At 43.7% G+C, this 20,102-nt stretch overlaps 1 pseudogene; it reads left to right on the top strand.

The window, feature by feature from the left end:
- The first annotated feature begins 3,813 nt into the window (after positions 1 to 3,813).
- Positions 3,814 to 4,616, top strand: LOC128483981 (uncharacterized; annotated as a pseudogene).
- The last annotated feature ends 15,486 nt before the right edge of the window (positions 4,617 to 20,102 follow it).

Raw genomic sequence — 20,102 nt, forward strand, 5'->3', positions numbered from 1 at the left:
GACCAACTAGTATTTTATTGCAGGAGGAGTTCACTATTTCCCCTTTTTTGAGATCTCTTTTGAGGTCTTTAAAGACCTCAGGGGAACTCTATTGGAACTGGATGGGGGTTCCCCTATAATGTGGGTGACATCCATCCAGTGACATCACTGGAGTCTTTAAGCTTTATTTTTATTAGTTATTTTAAAAAAATTGGATTTCATATTTTCATACCACTTTTACTGATCCTATCTGCTGCTGTTCAGAATGATTGGTACTGCATTGGTGATTGCAGTACCTGGACAGACCCTCTGAGAACCGCCATTTAATATTTGTTCTGGCACTACAGGCAGAGAACCACTGTTTGCATGGTCTCCATTTTTCAGGTGTAAGCAGGTGCTCCTGCTGACTAAAGACATCAGTGCAGAAACCATAGGACATACTATCACGGCCTCAGCATTTTAGGGTCTGTTTTATAGGACGTAGTAGAATGTCCTAACATTGTGAAGCAGTTAACATGAAGGTGGTTTTCTTTACATCTTTATGAAATTGTTCCTTTTCTTGTTTTCTTCCATATTTTTATAGATATCAGGATCAGATATGTGGTCACCTGATCATCACACCTACATGAGCTCACTGGACATCACTTTCCAAAACTATGGGTTGGTCATCCATCTATCCACAGTGTGTCTGTTGGCATTTGTGTCCATTCAGCCAAAAGAACATTTGTGAGGTCAAGCACTGATGTTGGATGAGTTTATGTCTGGGTTCTCTGCAGGCCACTCGAGTTCCTCCACGCCAAGCTTGTCAAACAATGCCTTTATGGACCTTTGCTTTGTGCTGGAATAAGAAAGGGCCTTACCTAAACAGATTCCACAAGTTGAAAGCATACAAGTGTCTAAAATGTATTTGTATGCTGTAGTATTAACATTCACTAGAAATTAGTTGCTTAGCCCAAACCCTGAGAAACAGCCCCAGACAATTCTCTTTTCAGTAGGCACTATGCATTTAAGTAAGTAGCATTCTCCAACCCGCCAAACTTAGATTTGTCTATTAGACTTTAAGAAAGTGAAGTATGATTTATCACTCCAGAGAAGATGTTTCCACTGCTCCAGAGTGCAGTAGTGGTGTGCTTTACACCACTCCAGCTGACACTTGGAGTTGTGTACAGTAATCTTCAGCTTGTGTGCAGCTGATCAGTCATGGAAACTCATTTCATGAAGCTCTTGACACACAGTTGTTGTGCTGATGTTGCTTCCAGTGGTAGTAAGTAATGCTACAGAGAATATATCATTTTTAAGTCCTGCTCTGTAATTGTGTATGGTCTGCAGCTTTCTGGCTGAGCTGTTATTCCTAGACCCTTCCACTTTGCAATAATAGCACTTATAGTAAACCGGAGCAGATCTATTAGGGCAGAACTTTCACAAACTGACTAGTGGCCTGCTATGACGGTGCCTTGTTTAAAGTCATCGAGCTCTCCAGTATAACCCATTCTACTGCCAATTTTTGTCTATGGCTTGCCCATGTGCTTGATTTTATACACCTGTTAGCAATGAATGTGGCTGCAACACTTAAACTCATCCCATTTCCTAAATACCTCTATTTCAATTTCATCTGGACTCACCAAGTGTCCTCCACGCTCATGGTAATGTGAGGCAATGCAGAATTGTCACCATTTTTAGATTTGCCATATTTAAATATAGCAAATTTAATCTCAGAGTCATTTTCTGTTTAATAGATGTTTTAAATTGACTTGATACCTACAGAAGTATTTGCAATCTCACATATAATGCTGCGGTTTAAACCGGAACAAAAAATTGTTCCATTTTCAAAGTCGTTTTATGTACCCTTAGACTTTAATGAAGTCTACCTCACGTCTCTAGCTCTCTCACCTAAGTATAGTAAAATACAGTTTAATGTCAGAACAGTAAGAATTATAATTACCAATTGTGCTTAATTCCAAATTATTTTTGTTAATTTTAATCTAAAAATGAAGTAGAAGAAAGTCAAAGGGGCTTATTCAATAAGATTTAAGGAGATTTTGCGGTAAACATGCAAACAGGATTCTCCTGAAAAAAACAAGTGAAATGTTGTGCGGTATCGGTGAGGTAACCAAAGATATCTGATAATATATTATACCACTGCAAATAGTAAATATGCACCATATCCGTGTAATTAAATCCATATCATGCATTAGAGATGAGTGTCTAATTCCTGTTGCCTAGGTCCCCTATTAATACATAGTTGAATCGGTTAACGCTCACTAATGTGATTGTGCCGTATACTGACCCAACAAAGCTCTTCTTACCATAGAAGCTTCATGTAGTTGAATCATCAGAAAGTATTGTGATGTCAGGGAGTTGAATCCATAGATTCTCCTGCCAGTATCCACTTTTTGAATAAACCTTAAAGACTAAGTAATTCTTGGTGATTCTACAAGAATTTTCATAAGGGGAAAAAAATGTATGTACACTAGGAACATGTGAAATAATTTTTCCTATATTTTGTTGCCAGTATCAGTAGTTCAAACTATTAGCAGAACACATACTCTAGAGCAGAGTTGTCAAACCATGTCCTGACTAAGGTTACTGACTACAATTTCCCTGATTCTCTGACAGCCACTAGAATGTTTGATAGAATTAGCAGATCAGAATGACTCTAGTTTAGAGTATGTACTCCTATGTACAACAAACTGCAGGCTAAACCAGATTAACATCACTGGTGAGGTTCTTCGGGACAAATTGCCTGTCCCAAGTCAGCGAAAGGAGGAGGATTGGCATTAGATAGCAACCGCATAAAAATCAGCTTTCTACAGAAACACGAACAACAGAGGTAACAGACTTTTAGGCTGGAAGAAGAAAGATTATTAACTCAAACATGCTGAGTGGTAAAAGCTGTGAGGAAGCTACTAAGTTAACAACCCTTTTTTTCAACCAAGAGGATTGATATCAAGATATGGAACGAGTCCGGAAACACGGCACAAGTTGAAGCGAAGATGCGGAGCAACAATCCAACCATACTAGGCATTCGCGAGACAAGATGGAGGCTGAAGACACAAGAGCTGTTGCTGTCTCCTGGCCATGAAGAGAATGATGCACCCCACACACACATGAAGTAGGCTTCATGTTATCCAAGCAGGCACAAAGAGGACTGATAGCATAGGAGGCATCATTCACAACCGAAAAGAAGAGGATCCAGGTGAACGTTGTCCGGCGGTGCACTTCAATCAACAACAATGAAGACGAGCATAAAAAACAATTTCATGACAGACCTCAGAAAATACTTTTCCAGAGAAAGATATCACCGTTCTTATGGGAGACTTCCACGCCAAGATTGGGCATGACAACACAGGATACAACAGCAGCCTGGTTATTGTAAGCAGCATCTTTCCTCACTGGCAGATCCTCAAGATTACCTGGGTATCGCCAGACAACACAACAAAGAACCAGATAGACCATGTCTGCATCAGCAATAAGTTCATAAGATCCCTGCAGGACGCCAATCAAGGAAGAGGAAGATAGTGTCCTCAAAAGCTTTCAGAAACTGAAAGAAACTTATATCATCATGCCAGGAAGTGCACAGAGTCAAGAAACACCAGCAAGAAGAGTGGATCACAGAAAGAAAGAAGATGGTAGCAGTCAACAGTAGTAGTAATGAAGAGGAACATCAGGACAAGAGACTATGAATGGACTGGCAGCATAAGCGGAGCATACAGCAGCAACATGAAACTCCACTAAGCTACTGTCTGGAAATCTCAGCAAACCAAGAACATCCCGTCAAAGACAAACTGGGAAAGACAATTACAGGACTAGAACAACAGATGGACGGACCACTTGATGGGACTCCAGAACAGGTCAGCCCTGCTAAATCCACCAGACATTAACCCAGCCAACGAGGACCTCCCAATCAACTGCAACAAGCCAACCAGGAATGAGATCAAGAAAGCCATCGCCATGACGAAGAACGGGAAGGCAACTGTACTTTACAACATTCCTGCTGAGGCCCTGAATGCAGACCTAGAAGTTTCAGTGGAGATGCAGTACCCACTCTTTTTAAGAAGATATGGGCAGAAGAAGAGATTCCAGCAGACTGGAAGGAGGGATAACGCCTCAACATCCTCAAGAACTGTGCCAGCTACAGAGAAATCCTGTTTATGTTGGTGCCAGGGAAGGTCTTTAACCTCCTAGAGAGAATGAAGAACATTGTCAATCCACAGCTATGAGATGAGCAGGCAGGCTTCAGGCAGAACAGATCATGCACGGACAAGATTTCAAAGCTCCACATCATAGTTGAGCAGTCCTTGGAGTGTAACTCCTCATTGAACGTAAACCTTGTCGACTATGGGAAGGCAATTGGCATCATAGATCGAGAGACCTTCTGGAAGCTCCATTAACACTATGGCATCCCAGCCAAGTTTGTTACCCTGATCAACAACTCGTACAACAAAATGCCCTGCAAGAGTGAACCCTCAGGGCAGGCGGAAAAGAGCCCATGCACCTAGTGATGCAACCTCTAGGCTCAGACCAAATAGATGGGCTACACCTGGAACCAGCTAGAATAGCCCAGGACAAAGGACTATGGAGATCTGAAGTTGGCGGCCCATACCCTGGCAGCAGTGATGGGCATATGTAAGAAAAAACAGATGTGAATTGGCAAAGGTTGGCAAAATTAGCGAGGTTGCCTACAATGAGTCTCCTCTTGGGAGCATCTCAAATCTTAACTTACATGTGGCATTACAAAGGAAAATGATTTATCAGTATAAACCTGCCTAAGCAATATGGCTGAAACTTTGAGTAGCTAAAATATAACAATGTTATTTGAAATGGAACGTTATATTTGACAAAACTAGTGCATGGTTTATCACAACATAGAAAAACGCCTTGGCTTGCAGGAGATGCATTCAGCTGAATGCGGAGAGGGGGCAGTATACTGTAGCACTGAAGGCTCAGTGGCTTAGTGCTTTTTATTTTATTTACAGGTAAATAATGCATATTAAAGTACTTACAATGTATACTTGCAAAGATAAGACAGATAAATTAAGTCATTCTGTAGCAGATGCTTCTTAGAGAATACATAATAGGAAGCAGTTCAAAAGTGTAATTGCAAATAATAGTGATATGATTAAATTGGGAATCAAACAATACAAATCATTCTCTTTCTCCCTCTTTTAACACAATTACAAATAATATGAAATTATAGGACAAGGTAAGAATGTTGATGCTAAGGGGAGGTGTCATTTTTGTCAATTTGTAAAATAATCTTGCTAGGCTTTTTTAATAGTTAAAATGGTACCACATATCAACATGTAAGGCCCCACTGGCCCTTACCTGGCATAATCAGGGAGTCCCCTTCATCATATTCCTGCTGCACAGCTCTGTGGTCACGAAGTAGGCCGCCATTCCAATCGTGGAGTAAACCCGAAGCTGCGGACTAATGTAGTGGCATGTAAGGCGCAGCTGTTAACACCTGTGGAGGGGGTGTAAAACTTGGTCCCAAAATTACCATGCCACCAATAGCCTGTGGTCAATCATGCAGACAGGCATCTGTTAGGGAAACACACCTCTCTGCAATCTAATCTGATGAGGGCCTTAATCAACCAGGAGGAGGAGTAGATACCTGCAGTGTGATAAAAATTCCACAGCCTTCTTCCACGTTGCTCCAGTGTTTCAGATTTTCGGTCCATGTGTGTCCTTAGACTCCAGTCTCCAGACCTACCTTTTCTGCTGTGCTACAGTCTCTCCTTTTGATTACCTGTATTTGACATCTTTCTCGCCCCTTGGATTAGCCCATTTGCCTTTGCCCTTGACTTCTACTTGAAAAAACTTTCTTGATTGATTGCCGCCTGCCTTGACCATTTGGACTGTTCTTGATTTTGCCAATTACTCAAACCTTATTTTTCACCCTTGTTCTTTTGCCTCTGTTTAGGGAAAGCTGCTTATCTGCTACCGCAGACCACCTGATAGAGGTGTCTGGCATGCCAATGTTAACCCTGACAAGGCATTTTTTTCAGTGATTTGAATTTGATGGCAGAAAACAACCTTTCGGTCTGTCTAGTATACCCATTTTGTACTTGTCTTGGCCTTGAATTTGGCTTTGTGGTTACTCTATGCATGGTTAATCTCCCCAACTTTTTATCCTTGATTTCTTCCATGGGTCCCTCTCTAAGCCACGACGCCCTGGTCTTATAGTATGTAAAGTTTTATTATATGGTTAAATCCAGGAGTATTTCAAAGTTCCATAAGTTATACTATATGACCAAAAGTATGTGGACACCTGACCATCACACTTATATGAGCTTGTTGGACATTCCATTTTTAAAACCATGAGCATTAGTATCAAGTTACCCCCCCCTTTTGTTTTAGGGGGTATAACAGCCTCCACTGTTCTAGAAAGACTGTCCACAAGTTTTGGTGTGTGTCTGTTTGAATTTGTGCCCGTTCAGCTAAAAGAGCATTTGTGAGTTCAGGCGCTGATATTGGGCCAGAAGGCCTGGCTTGCAATATGCATTCCAATTCCAATGAGGTTAAAGTCAGAGTAATGTGCAGACCACTCAAATTCTACCAAACTCATCAAACCATGTCATTGTAAACCTTGCTTTGTACACAAGAGCAAGCTCATGCTGAAATAGGAAAGGGCCTTCCTCTTGGGCATAGACCAGATGTCGAAATTTGAAAAAAATGCACCTTATAATGGTGGCCTTCTACCTGCCAAATAACCTAACAAACCCATGCATGGGGGTATCACTGTACTCAGGAAATGTTGCTAAACATATTGGGGTGTTGTTTGACAGTAACATATACCTGGAGCTATCAATTCATACCTAAAGCAGAATGTGTGTGTTGGGGGGGGGAATGCTATGGAAAATTTTGACAAAGGCTGATGGTTAAATGTGTGCATGCAAAAAGTTGAAATACCAGCATTTGAAATACCCTGGGGTGTCTAGTTTTCAAAAATATATGCTTTCATGGAGTAAAATGAATTGGCCGACTTCAAATATGTCCTAAAGAACACATGAGGGCAGGATTACCACATTCAAATTTGAAAAATGCACTGTCACGCACGCCGCGGTACCTACCTCTGACGCCAGGGCTGCCTCGCCTGGTCCCGACTCCTCCGGCGCTGCGGTCCCCGCTGTACGCACACGGCAGTGTCGCGGTCCCGCCTCCTCCACCTCGGCTGGGACCGCGTCTACCCGCCGTGAACGCACCGGTACGTCCCCCACGCGTATCGAGGGGGACGCGGTTATGACGCGGCGTAGGTCCGCATCGAGCGTACCGCTGCGTATACAGCGTACGCAGCGTACGCAATCTACACAGCGTACGCGGCGTACGCAATGTACGCAGCGTACGCAATCTACACAGCGTACGCGGCGTACGCAATCTATGCAGCGTACGCAATCTACGCAGAATACTCAGCCTATGCAGCGTACGCAGCGTACGCGGCGTACGCAACGTACGTAGCGTACGCTGCACAGCTGTTTGCAATCACTCACCTATTTAAACGCCACTTTTCTATCCTATCTTCACCCGTTCAAAGTGTAATACTTTTTGGGTGTGCTGATTGCGTTATATTATCTTGAATTCCTTGTGTACCGACCTTTGCCTGTTTTTGACCACGATTCTCGCTACCTGCCTACGACCTCGGATCTGTTTACCCGTTTTGCTCCTATTCTGCCTGCCTCGACCTCGGACACGTTTGACCTCGCTGCCTGCCTTTGCCCTTTTGATTACGGACTGTATACTGGACTTCTCTACAGTGCTTATCTGCATAGTAGGATCCTTCCTCTCTCCCTGACCCCGTGACAGTTTTGAACGGGTCCTAACATGGATCCCGCGGATATGGCGCGGTTGCAAGCCCGCCAAGACCTACAGGACCAGCGTCTGGCGGCGCAAGCCACCCAGCTACAGTCCCTGGAACAGAAGGTGGATGCCATGACGGACTTGTTGCGTTCTTTGACGTCTCTCCCAACCGTAGGAACACCCCATCACAGAGACGCTCATCACGAGGACACAGGTGCTGTTGCCAGGCTCCCTCTGCCAGACAAATATTCTGGAGATCCGAAGGAATGCCGTGGCTTCCTTAATCAATGCATGCTCCACTTCCGAAATCACCCCCAGGCGTTCCAGACATCCTCCAAGAGGGTCTCGTTCATCATTTCGCTGCTCAAGGGTGATGCCTTACTGTGGGCTTCTCCCCTCGTGGAGCAGGATTCCTATCTCCTCGAGGACTGCCCCGCTTTCATGGAAGCCGTACGGACTGTTTTCGATGCGCCAGGTCGTAAAGAAACAGCGGAGTCTTCACTGCTTGACATCCAACAAGGCCGCAAAACCTTGGCTCAGTATACGGTGGAATTCCGTACCCTGGCCCATGAAACCAACTGGGAAGAGGGCGCTCTCAAAGCAGCCTTCCGACGAGGCCTCAATGAGAAGATCAAAGACGCCCTCGTCTTCCATGATACCCCTGCGGATCTTGAGGATCTCATAGCCCTTTGTCTCAGAGTGGATAAACGTATCCAAGAAAGGGCGAACGAACACTCCCGTGGGAAAAGACCAGTACCGCTCGCCTCCGGCTACACAAGGCCTTCGGCTGCCACATCTTCCTCCTTCGCGGTCGACGAACCCATGGAAATAGGGACAGTGCGCCACCTCACTGAGGCCGAAAAGAAAAACAGACGGACACAGGGGCTCTGTCTATACTGCGGCCGAGCTGATCACCTGTTATCCTCCTGTCCCAGCAGACCAGTAAAAGACAACGCTTAGGTTGCACCGGAGAAGGCAACCTAAGCACACGTCCTTTTTCTTCTCCTCCCACTACACGCCTGACGGTGCCCGTCTCCATCCGTTGGGAGGAACACGTTGTAGTCACCCGCGCATTCATAGATTCCGGGGCTGCGGGCATATTCATGGATCACCAGTGGGCGAAGGAGCAGCACATACCGCTTCGTACCAAGACAGCTCCCTCACTGGTCGCTTCCGTTGATGGCTCACTTCTGGGATCAGGACTCGTGACACAGGAAACCGTACCTCTGACCCTACTGGTAGGGGTAACCCACCAGGAACAGCTCACGTTTGAGATAATCAAGTCTCCTCATGCCCCTCTAATCTTGGGACATCCCTGGCTGCGACAGCACAACCCACACATCGATTGGGTAAAAGGAGACATACTAGCGTGGAGCAATTACTGTCAAGAGTCCTGTGTCATGCCTTGTCGACGACTCAATCTCGTCCTCGAGATCACACCCACAGATCCCAAAACCATAGTACCTAGACACTACTGGGATTATCTGGATGTATTCTCCAAAAAAGATGCGGAGAGGCTACCACCACACCGTTCCTACGATTGTGCTATCGATCTGTTGCCTGGAACCGAACCGCCACGGGGACGTACTTATCCCCTCTCCGAACCGGAGAACAAAGCTCTGGAACGTTATATCCAAGAAAGCCTGGACAAAGGCTTCATCCGCCCATCCTCTTCTCCTGCTGGAGCTGGATTTTTCTTCGTGGCCAAGAAAGAGGGTTCCCTACGGCCATGCATCGATTATAGGGGGTTAAACCGTATCACCATAAAGAACCGGTACCCTCTTCCTCTCATCACAGAGATTTATGACCTCCTGAAAGGAGCCAAATACTTCACAAAGCTAGACCTCAGGGGTGCTTACAATCTGATCCGTATCAAGTCCGGGCATGAATGGAAAACGGCCTTCAACACCCGCTTCGGGCATTATGAATATAAAGTCATGCCCTTCGGGTTATGCAACGCCCCTGCAGTATTTCAGTCCTTCATAAATGACGTCTTCAGGGACATGCTCTTATCTCATGTCATCGTGTATTTGGACGATATTCTCGTTTATTCTCCAACACTCGAGAAACATCGACACCACCTACGAGCTGTTCTACAAAGGCTAAGGGAGAACGGGTTGTATGCCAAGGCTGAAAAATGCTTATTCGAGAAGACACGTCTACCCTTCCTTGGCTATATCGTCTCCTCCGAAGGACTTCACATGGATCCTGCCAAACTCGAGGCCATCACAGCCTGGCCCCTCCCTAGAACACTCAAAGCCGTCCAAAGGTTCCTGGGCTTTGCTAATTATTACAGGCGATTCATCAGAAACTACGCTACCATAGCAGCCCCTATTACCGCCTTGACGAAAAAAGGAGCCGATCCGTCTCAGTGGCCCACACACGCCCGACAGGCGTTCGAACGGCTAAAACAAGCTTTTGTCTCAGCTCCCCTGTTACGTCGGCCGGATCCTACCAAACAGTTTCTCCTGGAAGTAGATGCATCCGAAACCGGAGCAGGGGCTGTCCTATCGCAACGCTATGATCAAACCACAAAATATCATCCATGTGCCTTCTTTTCTAAGGGTTTCTCCGTAGCCGAACGGAATTACGACGTCGGTAACCGTGAACTCCTAGCCATCAAAATGGCACTTGAGGAGTGGCGCCATCTTCTAGAGGGTACAGAACAACCCGTGATCATCCTAACAGACCACAAGAACCTGCTGTATATCGAGAACGCCAAGAGATTAAGCCCTCGACAAGCACGGTGGTCGCTATTTTTCAACCGGTTCAATTACTATATCACCTACAGACCAGGCTCTAAAAACATCAAAGCTGATGCCCTCTCTAGACAACACGATAACCACAGGGATCAGCACATCAACGAACCGATCATTCCATCCACACGTCTTGTTGCCAGTCTGTCCATACGCACGATGAGCAGGATCCGTATGTCCCAAAGGGCCATCCCGCCTTCTGAACGTCCTCCTCCGGGACGCCTCTACGTTCCTCCCGGTCTTCGTACGGATGTTCTTCACTGGGGACATAAATCCTTCCTCGCTGGTCATTCTGGGTTCCGGAAGACAGAATACCGCATCCGCAGGTCATTCTGGTGGCCATCACTCACCAGAGACGTCCGAACATATCTGGCCGCCTGTCACACCTGTGCATGCCAGAAGACCTCTCGGAGTCGACCTCAAGGTCTCCTGCATCCTCTTCCCGTTCCCACGGCTCCCTGGACACACGTGTCGATGGACTTTATCGTGGATCTCCCCAAATCACAGGGTAACACGACTGTCTTGGTGGTCGTCGACCGTTTTTCCAAGCAAGCTCATTTCGTCGCCTTACCACGCCTGCCATCCTCTTCACAACTTGCCGATGTTTTTATCAATCACATCGTCCGTCTTCACGGTCTTCCGCTCCACATGGTGTCCGATCGCGGTACACAATTCATATCCCGCTATTGGAGACACCTCTGCCAGAGACTCGGAATACAACTCCACTTATCGACTGCTTATCATCCGCAGACCAATGGACAAACCGAAAAGACTAACCAAACACTCAAACAATACTTGCGAATGTTCAGCAACGATAGCCAGGACAATTGGTCGTCTCTCCTGCCGCTCGCAGAGATGACCTATAATGGCTCTCTGCATGAGTCCATTGGATGTACCCCGTTTTTTGCTGCCCTGGGCTATCACCCTGTCATACTGCCTCCTCCGTCTTCTCGTTCCTCGTCCATGGTACCCGCGGTAGACAAGCGTGTATCTGACATGGACGCTCACTGGAAGAAACTCCGGGAGGTTCTCCTGAAAGCCCAACTTCGCTATAAACGCTTTGCTGATGCCAAGAGGACTCCACCTCCGGACTATCAAGTGGGCGACCGTGTCTGGTTATCTACGCGACACATCCGTTTGCGACAACCTTCCCGGACCCTGGGGCCTCGTTTTATTGGACCTTTCCGCGTTCGTGCCAAGCTCAACGACGTGACGGTGTCCCTTGCCTTGCCACCTACCATGCGGATTCCGCGGTCCTTCCATGTCTCCCTGCTGAAACCCTATGTATCCAATCAGTTTACCGTTCCATTCAAGCCTCCAGCCCCGCTTGCTGTCCATGGTCATGAGGAATACGTCGTCGACAGAATCCTTGATTCACGTAGGGTTCGTAACGGCCTTCAGTATCTCGTGGCTTGGAAGGGGTACGGTCCTGAGGAACGGACGTGGGTGCCTGCTCGCTTCGTTCATGCTCCCCTTCGTGTCGCTCGGTTTCACGCGCTCCACCCTCTTCGTCCGGCTCCGTCTCGCTCGGGACGCGCTCCTGGAGGGGGGGGTACTGTCACGCACGCCGCGGTACCTACCTCTGACGCCAGGGCTGCCTCGCCTGGTCCCGACTCCTCCGGCGCTGCGGTCCCCGCTGTACGCACACGGCAGTGTCGCGGTCCCGCCTCCTCCACCTCGGCTGGGACCGCGTCTACCCGCCGTGAACGCACCGGTACGTCCCCCACGCGTATCGAGGGGGACGCGGTTATGACGCGGCGTAGGTCCGCATCGAGCGTACCGCTGCGTATACAGCGTACGCAGCGTACGCAATCTACACAGCGTACGCGGCGTACGCAATGTACGCAGCGTACGCAATCTACACAGCGTACGCGGCGTACGCAATCTATGCAGCGTACGCAATCTACGCAGAATACTCAGCCTATGCAGCGTACGCGGCGTACGCAACGTACGTAGCGTACGCTGCACAGCTGTTTGCAATCACTCACCTATTTAAACGCCACTTTTCTATCCTATCTTCACCCGTTCAAAGTGTAATACTTTTTGGGTGTGCTGATTGCGTTATATTATCTTGAATTCCTTGTGTACCGACCTTTGCCTGTTTTTGACCACGATTCTCGCTACCTGCCTACGACCTCGGATCTGTTTACCCGTTTTGCTCCTATTCTGCCTGCCTCGACCTCGGACACGTTTGACCTCGCTGCCTGCCTTTGCCCTTTTGATTACGGACTGTATACTGGACTTCTCTACAGTGCTTATCTGCATAGTAGGATCCTTCCTCTCTCCCTGACCCCGTGACATGCACACTTTCCAAATGTGGCCTTTTCGCCCCAAAACAACCCGACAAATCCATGCATGGGGGTATCACTCTACTCAGTAGATGTTGCTGAACACATTGGGGTTGTGATGGAGACCTGTACTCGGACTGAGTAGCTCCGCCATAGAGATCTTTCTTGTTGCTGAAAGCTCAATTGCTTAAGGGATTAACCCTTCATATTCCCCCAAACTCTAGGCCAGACATAGTGTAGGGTACAATCAGAACAGTTTATTGAAAACAGCACAGATATTTATACACAAGACATGATAGGATTAGGGGTATAATCCCATCAACTACCAGACAGCCCTACACCTCCATACAGTTCTATGGTTAGCAATGCCTACCCGACTAGAGGTGACCCCGAGGGAGTGGCATCAATCCCAGGGTACCAATAGAGAGCTCAGAGTTGGCACCGTGAGTGTCAGCGTCAGAAACTTCCCTGGAATAGCATGCTGGGCCAGAGTTCCAGAGTCACGGCTGGGTAAACGTTGGTCTTAAAGATTGGTAATAGAACCATCTTTCCCAAATGAGCTCCCTCTCCGTAACCACCACAGAATGTTGCCAGCCACAAGCTTAATGTAAACTCAAAAGAGCAATGTGGTGAGACAAAGGGGGCATCGCCATGTTTTCTAGCCGCCGTACAGTTCCATGAATCCGCGGCTAGGTCCTGTTCAGACATCAGCGTTTCCTGGCCCCATAGCCGGCTAGTTTATGGGAGTCTGATTAGGGCAGACCAGACAGGGTTTTCCGTTCACCCTGTTCCCCAATGAGCACAAAAAATACTACTGCCAAACTTGACAAAGGCTGGTGGTAAAATGTGGGTAATTAAATTGTTAAAATACCAGCATTTGAAATACTCTGGGGTGTCTATTTTTTAAAAAATATATGATTTGATGGGGGTAAATTGAATTGGTCGACTTTAAAGATCTCCCAAATAGGACATGGCAGCAGAATTTTTTAAAATGCAGACTTCCCAAATGTGGCCTTTTAGTCCCCTCACAACCCAACAAACACATGCATGCATCACTGTACTCAGAAATTGTGGCTGAACACATATTAAAGTGCCTAGTGGCTAGTTTTCAAACATATAAGGTTTGATGGGGTAAATTTAATTGGCTAGCTTCAAAGATGTCCCAAATAGGACAGGGGGCAGTATGACCATATTTGAAAAAAACTGTTTGAAATAGCAATATGCTACTTGTACTTATTGCCCTTTAATGTGCAAAAGAAGCAAAAAAACATAAAAATTTTGGGTATTTCGAAACTCAGGACAAATAGAATCTATTTAACAGGTTGTTTCATTGGCTTTTGCAGATGAGTAAACAATTTTTCAAATAAAAGTCAAACAATAAAACAAAGTCTCTTTTTAAAAAAAATACATCATCATATTTTATAAAAATGTTTTTACAGTAAATTAGATTATATGATAACAATAATCGTATTTAAAGAAAGCCCTGCTTGTCCTGAAAAAAAGGCCCAATATGCAATTTGTGTGGGTGCACTAAATGAGAAAGAAGAAAATTACAGCTAAACAGTGTACTACCAGTAAGTACCATAAGGGGTTATGGTAGTTCACAAAGTTCAACTCCACATTTTTTATTAAAAACATATAATATGTATTAGACGTGCAAATAGACCAAAAACTATTTGGAAACATTTTTGCTTCAAAGTGTTCCTAGCACTCGGGTTGCATTCTGGCCTAAAGTGTGTATATGTATAGGAAAAAAATAACATTTTATGAAGGGTCTAGGTCAGGCATGTCCAAAGTCCGTCCGGAGGGCCAATTGCGGCCCGCGTTCCGGACTGATAAGGCCCCACAGATAAGTTGCCCAAATATAGATGTGTTTTCTTGATATTAAAGGCAGAGTGATTTAACACCTGTTTAGATTTGTCATCCAAGTCACAAAATAAAAAGTATGCCGTTTTCAATAAACTTTGCATAAAATAGTTAATTTGCATTTAATTTTAATGGTTCAAAGAATGTCAGGCAAAATGGTCGGCCCTCACACATGTTCACTTCATCAAATCTGGCACTCTTCGAAAAAAGTTTGGACATGCCTGGTCTAGGTGGTTCTCTATAATACATTGGCATGAAAAAGTAAGGGGGGCTCCCTTAAGGGGGGGTTTTGAATTTCCAAAATGTATGTATATATATTATATTTTTAAATATGATCTTCATCTAAGTTACAATAATCAAAAAACACAATGTATTTTAACTAACACAAAACATATTGTATTGTTCTTGTCCACATTGAATACATAGTTCAAACATTCACAGTGTGAATTGGAAAAAGTAGGCTAATCACTTCAACAAAAGCAAGTTGGAGTCAGGAGTTAGTAAACCTGGAGTCCAATCATTAAAACAGGATTGGATGTGTTTTTTTAGAGCTACTTTGACATACAAGAAAATATAAGTCTGGAAAAGGTTACAAGGTAATAATAAAGAGTTCACATATTCATGAGAACTGTTTTTTTAAATAAAGACAACTTAGTACTGTGGCTACTTTACCTTAAAATGCACAATGCTGAATGAGGGAAAAAAGGTCTGAAGGAATCATTAGAACTGGTTAACATCTCTTTTCATGAGTCTACCATAGACAAAACATTGAACATACATGGAGTCCATGGCAGGACACCAGGGAGGAAGCCACTGCTCTCCAAAACAACACTGGTCTGTGGCTGATGTTTGTCAATGAGCATATGCTGTAAAAAGAACACTCAATACCTACTTGAAAACATCATCCTAGCTGTAAAATGAGAGCTGTAAAATTGGAGCTGCTTTGCTGCATGGACTAATTCTACCACCAGCCTTTGCCAAAGTGGTGGTATTTTTTTGGTAGTATTTTTTCACACAAATTATATTTCAGGTATGAATTTACAGCTACTGGTAGGTGTCACTGTCAAACAACTCCCAATATGTGTTTAGCAACATCTTCTGAGTACAGTGATACCTATCATACATAGGTTTGCCTGGTTCTTTGGGGGCTAAAAGGCAACATTTGGGAGGTGTGCATTTTTCAATTTAGAATTTTACCAAGATGCCCCCATGTCCTATTTGGGACATATTTAAATCCGTCCGATTCAATTTTTGAATTATTGTTATATTTAAGCTGGGCTTTATTGACTTGCATGCATTACTTGTATTCAACCTGCAGGAGGAGCCCAGAGTTCCCAGGAGGGTCTATTTTTAATATGCACTGCCATCTTGAGAGAGGCAAAATCTCTTGCGATGGGGCTTGTGACTCCAGAGCAATCACAGTGCATCCTGGGGTGGGTTTTTAATGTCAGTGAATGCCTCTCTAAGGCATTTCAGCAACAGCGATCGTTGATCGCCTACTAAGCTCTTTTAAATCAGGCATTCAGCACCCTGGGGAGGGGCCACACGAGGTCCCAGCTGCAGTTTTCTGTGTTGCTAAATGCCTCTACATCAAGGCATTACAGCAACAACGTTTAAACAAAGAAAGCATTCTCAGATGTCTTTCTAAGTATATTTAATGCCATGACGTGCCTGAGACACCATTGGTCATTAAGAGGATATTTATACATGTGACTTAGATGTAGATCAGATCACATTTTATGAATAAATAATGCAGAGAACCTGATAATTCCAAAGGGTTCATTTCTTGCCCCTGTACATTTGGAGTTTTTGTTTAATTATTCTGCTCAGAAAACACTTGATTTGAGATATATTTTTGGATAGTGTGTCATCTTTCTGTTTATTTATTGTAATTTAGTGCATAATCAGTGCAATTAACTAATGGTTAAAGAATACTTCTGATTTTATCATAGTCCAAGTACTGACATTTCATGCTCATAAATATTTATGTTTGGTTTATAATTATAATCATGTTCTTCATTAGTTACTTTATGAAAGGCAAATCAAGGTGCTGGTGCAATCTTACAAGGTCATGGGTACTGAGAAAGGCCCGCTTAATAGGTGATGTTTATTTAACATTAAATTAATAGTTAACAAAAATAAAATAGCGAAGTGAAGCAAACCATAATTTGCTTCACTTTCAATTTTTCTGAATTCTATTATTTTCATGCACCTGAAGTTTAGTGGGGTTTTATCTAGAATGATCAATTAGCCTCTCCAACTGGGACACATTTATATCTAAATAAGTGTTACCTGTTGTCACGCACTGTGAGGTTTAAAGACACTGATGCAGGTAGGACTACAAGGAGTAGACTGGAACAAGGTCAAAGTCAAGCCAAGGTCAGTGTGCCAGAATACAGGAAACAACAAAGAACGAGCCGAGATCAGGAATCTGGAGGTCAGAATAAACAAGGTCAAGCCGATGTCAAATAATTGGAGACTTTAACAGAACGCGCACTGAGGAGTAGGCACTATGAAACATAGGCACGACCATCGGAGGGCAAGGTCTGATGTCTACTGAGGGCTCAGATGTGATGGATTATGGTGGTCATCTTGTGTGTGGCATGAACCGTAACCTATTAGTATAGGACCTTCAGTTCTCTGAGTCTTCCTCTCCTCCATGGCAGCTGCCGCAGCTGCTGGCTAAGAGAGGAGGGTCTCTCTCTCCTCCTTAGCGGCAACTGTGCTGGCTGGTGGAGGGGGGTCTCCCTCTCCTCCTCAATGGCTTGAGATCATACAGGTAGGTGACACCTGTCATGAGTTTTTAGACGTAAATGGGGGGCATCAGGTTACCTTAATTTTATCCCTAGTGGTGACAGGCCAACACTAAAACTGATATGATATCCTATATTCCTTACTGAGGTCCCATTCACACCTATAAGTTTTAAGGTAGGGCTGTTTGCATGAAGTGATTACTATAACGTTTTGATGCCTCTCTCTTTTATTTTTCATGATGGAAAAATGTGGTATTTGAATGAGTGTTTGCTGACAGATACCCTGCAATGGTGTAGTGGGAAGTACCGAAGTGTATGATTCATGAACATGTGCCAGCAATTGCGCATAAAAGCAACAAACTCTAGAGACCCTTTCCGGAAAACACAATTATGCAGAAGCCTTGGTCAACCACACACACACACATATATATATATATATAAATATATATATATATAAATATATATATATATATATATATATACACACAAACATACATAAATAATCCCCCTCCCGTCCCCACCCCCCGCTTACCTCTCATAGTTCTGTGCAGGCAGCCTCAGTTGCACCTCGGGGTCATGTGATGTAACATGACCCCCAATAGACCCCTGTCTCCTCATGCTGTTTCAAAATAGTTTAGAAAGGTGATCCCTATACTTTCCTGTCTCCCTGTGCCAGTTGAAAATAATTTCGAAAGGGCCCTTCCAACCTGGATCTTTCTAGACAATTTTGAACCGATACGATGAGACAGATGTAGTTACGCCACTGATTTTATATTCAAGGAGATTTCCCTTTTCGCAGAGATAGAACTGACCAACATTAATGATCAGATCAGTTCTAGGTGGAACTGTATATGAAACTCCATAGCACAATTGTATTAAAAAGCAGCTCTGGGATGTCAGCAGTTGCATCTGTCAGCTTGCATGCCTCTATTGTTAACAATGCCACGGAGGCTTTATTGGATGGCAATAAATTGGAATCTGAGTGGGCAAATTGATGAGCTTTGTTTTTGCAAGGTTTATAGACTGAGCAAGGAGTAAGCAATTTATCAATTTCACATTAATCAAAATGTTTTGGATTAATTGCTTTTCTTGCTTACAGTAAAGCTTTATCTAAGCAAGTAAAGCATAGATGCTTATTGCATCAATGAAGTGTTCCTGTAACAGAGCACATAAAAGGAACACACTGAAATCTAAAAAAAACCTGATCATTACTAAATTTTTACTTACTGTTAACAATGTTTTATAACTGTTATGAGTTATTGAAGCTATGGATTTGGCATCATTCGTGGAAATGAAAAAATGATCTGTGATGCATTGTGCACACTGACAAATTTAACATTGATATTGCCCCACTGCTACATGGATATATTTTTCAAAGATCACTGAATTTTTTATGTTTAATGTAAGTCTGTATAAGCTCAGAGCTATAATAAAATATTAAGTGTATCTGGACAGAGAACTTAAAATACTGATTAGGTCAAAAGATAAGAAATATGAAATTGCTTTGTTTCCTGGAGGACCTCTTTCAATTTTGTAAGAAATTATATAATAGAGCTAAGGAGTGGTATAAAGTTACAGTCATTAAAAAAGCCTGCAATTGAGGTAGATAGTAGACTTGTGCATTCAGATTTGTACGAATTGCAAATTTACAGAATTTAGTAAAATTTAGCGATTCGTATGAAGAACCAAAAACGAGGACAAACCCCCACGATTTGGACAATAATGAAGCAAAAGCCCACTTATCTTCAAAGTAAAATACACTGTTGAATAACCACCCTCACACCCTAGAGACAGTTTGCTGGTATTTTGCCTTTTGTCCTTGAGCCAATTTTACTGGCATTATACTGCAATTAGCACTTTAGGATAAAAAAACTTTTGGTTGTAGGTACATACCATACATTGTTGCAATTGTCAGGTAATTTAAATGATAGTGATTTTCCTTTCATTTTGAAACAAAGGCAATTTTCAGCATGTTTAAGTTTTGCAATAATCATAAACAAAAGCCCAGGTCAGACTTTAAGTAAAGTTGGGGTATATTTGTCCCAACCAGTATTTAATTATGGACATTCGTATGTCAGTTTTTCTAGCGCTACAGCTGAAATGTCAGAAATTCTTCATACTCTCACTTGGCACCCTCAAGTAAAACAGTTTATAACTCAAGTTGTGTTTACAAAGAGGTTTTGATTATTATCCCCTCTGCTGTGTCCTCAGTACCTCGGCTTGTATTCCCATATAATTGTGTGATATACTGTTCTGGTACATTATTAAAAATAATTCATTAGCAAACAAGGTAGCATGGATCCCTTGATTAATGTCTGGGTGGCTCTTGACAGCATATCAGTGTGAAGTAGTAAGGTGCTAGAGAACATAATGGGTTTTACTGGCTTCAAAAAGATTAGCTCATTACAATTGCCTAGGCAGTAGCAGCAGTAGCATTTGTTGAGATGCAAATTGTATATTAAATGTATTTAATATATTTATATATATTCTTCAGCATTAAAATGGTGCTGTGTACAGAATTGTAGGTTAGTGATGACAAAAACATAAAACTTGTTTTTTCCCATTTTGTTCCAATAAACTTTATCTGCAGACTGGGAGGCTGCCAGTGTTGTCAGGCATATGATAATTAAAGGGACATTCCTTGTTTAAACAACACACCAAGC

Source organism: Spea bombifrons, chromosome 3 (genome assembly GCF_027358695.1).
Source record: "Spea bombifrons isolate aSpeBom1 chromosome 3, aSpeBom1.2.pri, whole genome shotgun sequence".
Taxonomy (NCBI): domain Eukaryota; kingdom Metazoa; phylum Chordata; class Amphibia; order Anura; family Pelobatidae; genus Spea; species Spea bombifrons.